We start from the raw sequence: 6404 nt of genomic DNA, 5'->3' as shown, positions 1-6404 counted from the left end.
ATGTCATTATCAATCTATACCACATTTCAAAGTTTAAATATCACAAAACTACTCTTTCTGATGGCTTGAACCCAAGAGTCTAAAATCAGACGTGATATGGAAGACAATAATTGCATTGATTAGTCATGCATACTGACATAAATTCTTTTGCAGTTTGATTTAAACCATCCTGAACATTCACCAGATGTTTACCAATACATAGCTAGCTAGAAGAATTTGTGCGTTCAAGTAAGGAGTGGTCATCTTTTGACTTATACATATCTGAAGCCCTGTTTGGCTTTTCTTCCTAAATTAAAATGTTTTGGTTCCATGAGGTTCTTACGCCAATATAAACTTCCTTAAACGATTAGAGTCAGTGGAAACGCACGCTGGAGAGATGGAAGAGGAAAATTACTCATTGCAAATAAAAATTCTTTAGAAGTGGAGCATCATAAATATATCAAGATGACATCAGAAAGGTATATATTACATTTACTTCAGTTCCTTATCTTATTAGAGCTCACACCTGAATTTAGACTCTAGTGGACTTCAATGTCAAATACATAGATGAATGCCATGATATAAGTTTCTTTTTTAATTTAGCTTTTGTATAAGCAGTGAGAATCCAAACTGTCATAAATAATCAGCTGCATTCTGGTCCAAATAGATCCCGGTGGACAATGTTGTTCCTGAAAACGCCTTAGAAATTACACTTCTCACTGAAGTATCAGAAGTAGAACCAAACCATAGTCCATCATTATCCAAGATCAGTGTATTTTAGATAGCAGTCTGGAAAACTCATGAAGTATCAATTGGAAATTCAAAGTGAAAAGAACTTGATACTCACCAGAAGTTTCTACTAATTTTTTTCCTGATTTTTTCTTCAAGTTCTACCAATGGATGCATGAAAAGTAGAGCCGTCTATAGAGGTATTCCTGTTGAGGTCAGCACCTCAGTGTGTGTTTGTTATAATTCACAGGTGGGAATTCAACATAAAAGTGACAGATGATTTGCCTAGGAAGACAGACCTACTCTTAACGTGCTTGTCCAACATGCTGGACAAGATCTCTGTTGGACTGAAAAGGGGGTACAGCAGCAGATGTTGAAATTGGAATTCTTGTTGCACCAAGTGATGATGAGGGGATCTGTGAGACAGTGCAATACCCCCCGTACATGAAAAACAGAGGGACTTTATACAGATATTAATAGTTTTCTTCCTTATTTTATATTTTATGCTTTGTCAACAGAGAAGTTGACTAGTTAATTCTGAATGAGGGAAAACCTACAGAAAACCAGAAGACCAGCTACGTGAGCTCCTAGAGGCATAAACATTATTTATAGCACTTCATTCTTATTTAACTGAGGGAAGTAAGTGCTAATGAATGCTCAAAATAAAGAGATTAGAAATGTGATTTAGCACAGTCAGGGATGATGGTTATTCATCAGAAATACCTATTAATTTTTTTCTATTTATTTTTCTTCATTTTTCATTGACATAGTTGCCTAAGAGACTATTTTGATATTGATAGTTGAGGGAGGAGCAAATGCACTCACTAAAGACTTGGATGAGTTTCTGCTATTTTACTTTGCTAGAGATTTTATTAAATAGCACCGTAGCTCAGGACAAGCTGATTGCATTTCACAGCCTATTTCCCCATGCTCCCTAAATGCTGATTTACCAAGAATGAAATGCATGTACACATACTCTGGAGCATGTGTTAAAGCTGTGCTAAACATTTTCCATGTAACCTCCAGCTGGCAACATTTTGCCAGAAAGCCTGGTACTTAGAAATGATAAATAAATAAAACAAACAGAAACTTGTGTTGCAATAAGGAGACAATGGAACAGCTGCAGGGCATGGAGTAAATTCAGCTTGACTTGACGTGGACACAGTGGCTGGATTTTACCCAAGAGATGTTAGTAACAGACAGATTCCTAAGGGGAGGACTGTGGAGAGGGAAGAAGGGATCTCATTGGGAGGTCTCTTAGCACATTTGGAAAAATAAACACAGAAATGATGAAAAATAATATTTAAGCAGCAAAATCAGCATACGCTGTCCTCCTGCAGTACGTTGAAAAAACATGAACTTGTCTCGGGAAGAAAAATTAATGAACAGAGCTTTGTTTTGTTTTATTTTGTTTGGAGGGAGAAGAGGAAGAAGATGGAGGGGGGATGGAGCCTGGGAAGGCAAACTGTATGACAACAACAGCCACCAAGTGAAGGAAAGAGAAACAATGATGGTAAGGAAAGAAAGAGCAAAGAGGGTGTATCAAGTGTGCTTCTAAAGGGTGCTACTCATTAAAAGAAAAGAAAACCCCTCCAAACTTCTTTAATTATATTTGTAAGGGCAAAAGTAACACATAGCACAAATGCTTCTGTCATGAAAACATTTTCAGTTCAAGCAAAAATGAGAGCGGTTCCTCAACACCAGTCGTGGTAAATACAAGTGCAATAGCAAAAGCTACAGTAGGTGGAACATTTATGTCTGTTTTTCTTTACCTTTCATGAGTGGGCTCTCTTTTAGTTGTACTTATAGCAGTGTGCATTGATCGTTCTTTGCTGATCATGTTACAATAATAGCACACTGAGACTTGTATTACTGATGTCCTCTTGTTTTTGAAGGCCAAATCCTGGCTTTCTTTGTCATAAAAGGTAGTTGTATATATTAAGGATGAAAAACCTGATATATATTAATGCTTATAGCTTTAGGCACCCACAATTGGAAACAATGACCTTAGAACTGTGTAAGCAATAATGAAACTGGAAACCAGGGTTCAAACTTATAAACAATACGTATCAAGTGGGTAAATTAGATTCCTGTATGTTAAGTTCCTGTTACCCAACTGATAGGCAGAACTTTTGGAGCTGGAAACAGCAGTCGTTTAAGAAAAAGTAAAACGGGGTCACATTAATCTGTACTCTCTTATGTTTTCACTCAAATGCATAAAGGAGGCTAAGCAAGAATTTCTGACACAACCGTCACTCTGACTTTGGCTTGGCTGGGTTGTCATGATCAAATGACTTCACTTGCCTGGCATGTGCTCCTCTGCTTTTTACATCCTTGATATCCCGGTTTATACACGTGCGCACGCTGGCTTCCTCCAGGACACCACAACCCTTCCTGATAATTGCACTGCTAAAGCTACCCGCTGTGTTAAAGGTCAGCAGAAGGGCCTTAGCGGTGAAGTGGCTCTTGCCTATCAAAATGCAAAATACTGGGGTGAAAGAAGTAAAACTCAACTATTATACGTTACAAAACTCAAGACATTCAAAGTCGAGTATATCATTCTCATGTTCCAATACCTAGCAAAGAATGTCACAGCATGACTCCATCCTCGTGACGGAGAATGAAAGAAGAATGAAAAATAATGCAAAGTTATCTCCTTCTTGTTAAAATCTATTGTAATCTTGTGTTCTTCCTCTGTTATTGCACTGAAATAAAGACATTTTAATCCCAGGGTACAACTGAGAGAAGCCCTGATCTAACAATTGCAAAACCTCCCAATCCAGTATTTTAGAACTCAGAGTACTTGTCACTTACGAATATTCATACAGACCACTAAAAGAATTATTTTCTGTCTGCAGTTACAGGCAGGAAGAGAACACGGTAAATTCTAAAGAGACGGCAGTATTTTATAGAACACTTGTGAAATATTAAGGGCATCTGCAACAAAATTCTTAGAGGATTGTTCAGGAGAGGTATATGGAACAGTGATAACACAGTCATGGAACACATCTTTTAGAGGTAAACAAAATAAAGGAATTCATCTCAAGTCTTAGAAAAGTTGGAATTCTTCAAGGTAACCTGATAACGTGTGTGTTTCTTTTGCATGCAGGAGTATCCATGCAGGTCAGGTGAGACACAGAATGTGAAAGGCTTATATAAACTTTGTAAAAGAAACTAGGAAACCTAGCTAAACATAAGTTTTATCTTAATGGAAGACAAGTTTTAGTCTGAAGAAGGAATTTACCCCCTGAAAGACTGCCCTAGGGTTTAGAGTTAAGGACAGTTAAAAATGTAAAATATTTTAAACTTGCATTTGTCCCTTCCCTTATGATTAAGTAAACTGCAGAATTACTTGACAGTAAAATAATAATTGTATAAGAAGATTATTTTCCGTCACTTTCTGACAAATCAGCACTTTTACATATAAAGCCCTAATCTCACCCTAGCAAGAAATGGACTTGTTCCAATGGCAGACGTACTAAGCCAAGCAGATACTGAGTAAGTCGGTTGGTGTGGAGGACTGACTTTCATCTGAAGCAGGAGACTTCTTGTATTCACAGTGTTCCCTGAACAAATGAAAGGGCCCTTTTATGAGTTCTTCCATTAATAAATATCTTTAAAATAGAGGCAAGGTGGTGTTGAGACCTCTAAAACCAGAGGTTGATGGTAGCTTAGCTGAGCTACTGGCATGCTGCTGCTGAAAGGAAGGGAGCGCTCTCTCTCCTCCTACTTTTCCTTCTTTCCCTCCTGCTCCTGGGAATACATCTGTCCCTCCCTTGCAGCAGCTCTCACGCTGCATTGGGTTGGGTTTTTTTCCTTGTCATTAACACACCAGAAAACTACTCAGCTCATCTAACGGCTTTGCTTCTGCCATTTTAAGGAATTAAAGTTGCCTACAGTGTAGTCTGGCAGGCCCCTGAGACAGCAGAATTTTGTAAAGACCAGAAATTTGCAGCTGTTGGATGTTCCATTCACTCCATACAACCTCTCTGAGGGGTAGCTAGACCGTCGGCAGGTGTGGATGTTTGCCTGTTTAGCTGAGTCTACTAATCTGAACTAGTCAGTTTTCTAAACTTCTGCAGATGGAGCATGCAGCTCGTCCTCCTCCCAGGTAAATGCCTCAATCTTTAGAACAAAATTAAAATCTCATACGGAGATAAGAATAGCTACAAAAGAAGAAATGTCCTAAGCTTGATGCTTGACCAAGACAGTCCAGGTGTCTTGGAAGAAACTCTTCTTGGGAGTTTTGTGGGTGAGCTGAAGTGTGAGAAGAAATATTTCTGGCTCTCTCACCGAGAGAGACAGTTTCCGTTTCTGAAATTATATACGTAGACCTTTACCTTTGTTTCCAGTCCCTGCTACTTATTATACTTGATAGTTTATTGTATTTCACCATGTTTTCCATCTTCTGCCTGGGTCTCATTTCCACAGAACAGCTCCGATTTAAGGAATTTTATTTCCATCCTTCACCTGAAGATCTGCGATTGCCAAAGGAATGCCCCTAATTATTTGCCCTGAACTTTCCTAAAAGTATCCATGCGGAGGTTGCTTTTATGTTAGTGCCTGCCAGATCCTATACCCAGGACTTCACTTTCCCTGGGAACACCAGACCTGAAGATGTTCAAAGACAGCAAAATTTGCTTTTTGGGAGCCTACGAATGCTTTAGTCTATGTCAGACAAGTGTGTCTTCATGCGCCAGGTGCTGAGAATCATATCCCGTCTTCAGTGAAACCCATGAAAACCCATTAAAGTCAATGGAGATGCACAGGCAGAATTAAGTAGTATTTAACTCAGAAATGCCGGGCTCTCATCTGTAAGCTTAATAATCTATTGATAGAGTCATCCTGTGTTCCAAAGCATGCCAACGCTTAATATAACGTGTTGTGATTGTGCTGCGCTTTCAGCAAAGGTGGGTCGTGTGTTTAAAAATGACATTTGCTTTACCATTCTGCCTAAATTGTGGATAATGTTTTAATAAATGGTATTTTTAAAAAGAAATATATTATTTGATAAAATTATTACTCAAACTGAATTCCATCAAATTGTCACAGTTGTTATGTGCTTAAAAAGCTTCTGCTTCTCTATTATTAAGTGGTAAAAGATTATAATTTGATAAAAATGGATACTAAAATGACTGATTTTAAAAAGTATGTTTCAATAAAATTCAGCATAAAAATTCAAAGCAAAATGTAAAAAAAAAGATTTTCTTTATTATTTTAAATCTACACATTTTAAAATATTTCAGTGAACAAATGAGTGTTGTAATAGAAGGTACATCACATGTACTACATAATCCTCAGTTTCCAGCGCTCCCTCATTCACTTATATGATGATTCATCAGTCCATACTTACACACTATATACCTTCTTACTATAACAGATACAGCATTTACACTGTAAACATTAGTATAAGTGCAAAAGAGGTTGTGGTAGTGGAAGGTAAGACTTAGTACTTTGCAAACCCTTTTAGTCAAGGGCTTTAGTTTTGGGGACATATATAGCTCTTTCCCTGGAAGAGCTTTTTTTTTTTTCAGTCATAATGACATAACTGTGTTTTTCTAACACAACTAGTAAATATATTATGGTTGATTTTTCCTGGACACAAATATAACCATAATGACCACTCTTTTTTTTTAACGCAGAGTAACATGAGAATGAAAACTGCAGGAAGCTATTGTTTTCTTGTTCAGTTTAAA

General features: G+C 37.6%; 1 long non-coding RNA gene across 1 annotated transcript in view; it reads left to right on the top strand.

The window, feature by feature from the left end:
- LOC309686709 overlaps window positions 1-5216 on the top strand; it is a 22380-nt gene extending 17164 nt beyond the window's left edge. Inside the window, exons 3-4 of the long non-coding RNA XR_014270564.1 lie at window positions 2127-2221; window positions 5140-5216. This is a non-coding gene — a long non-coding RNA (uncharacterized lncRNA). The remainder of the gene's footprint in view (window positions 1-2126; window positions 2222-5139) is intronic.
- Window positions 5217-6404: the final 1188 nt, after the last annotated feature.

The sequence above is a fragment of the Vanellus vanellus genome, assembly GCF_965231255.1.
Source record: "Vanellus vanellus genome assembly, chromosome: 1".
In the NCBI taxonomy this organism is placed as follows: domain Eukaryota; kingdom Metazoa; phylum Chordata; class Aves; order Charadriiformes; family Charadriidae; genus Vanellus; species Vanellus vanellus.
Note: the sequence above shows the minus strand (reverse complement) of the source record. Positions and strands in the feature narration are given on the sequence as shown.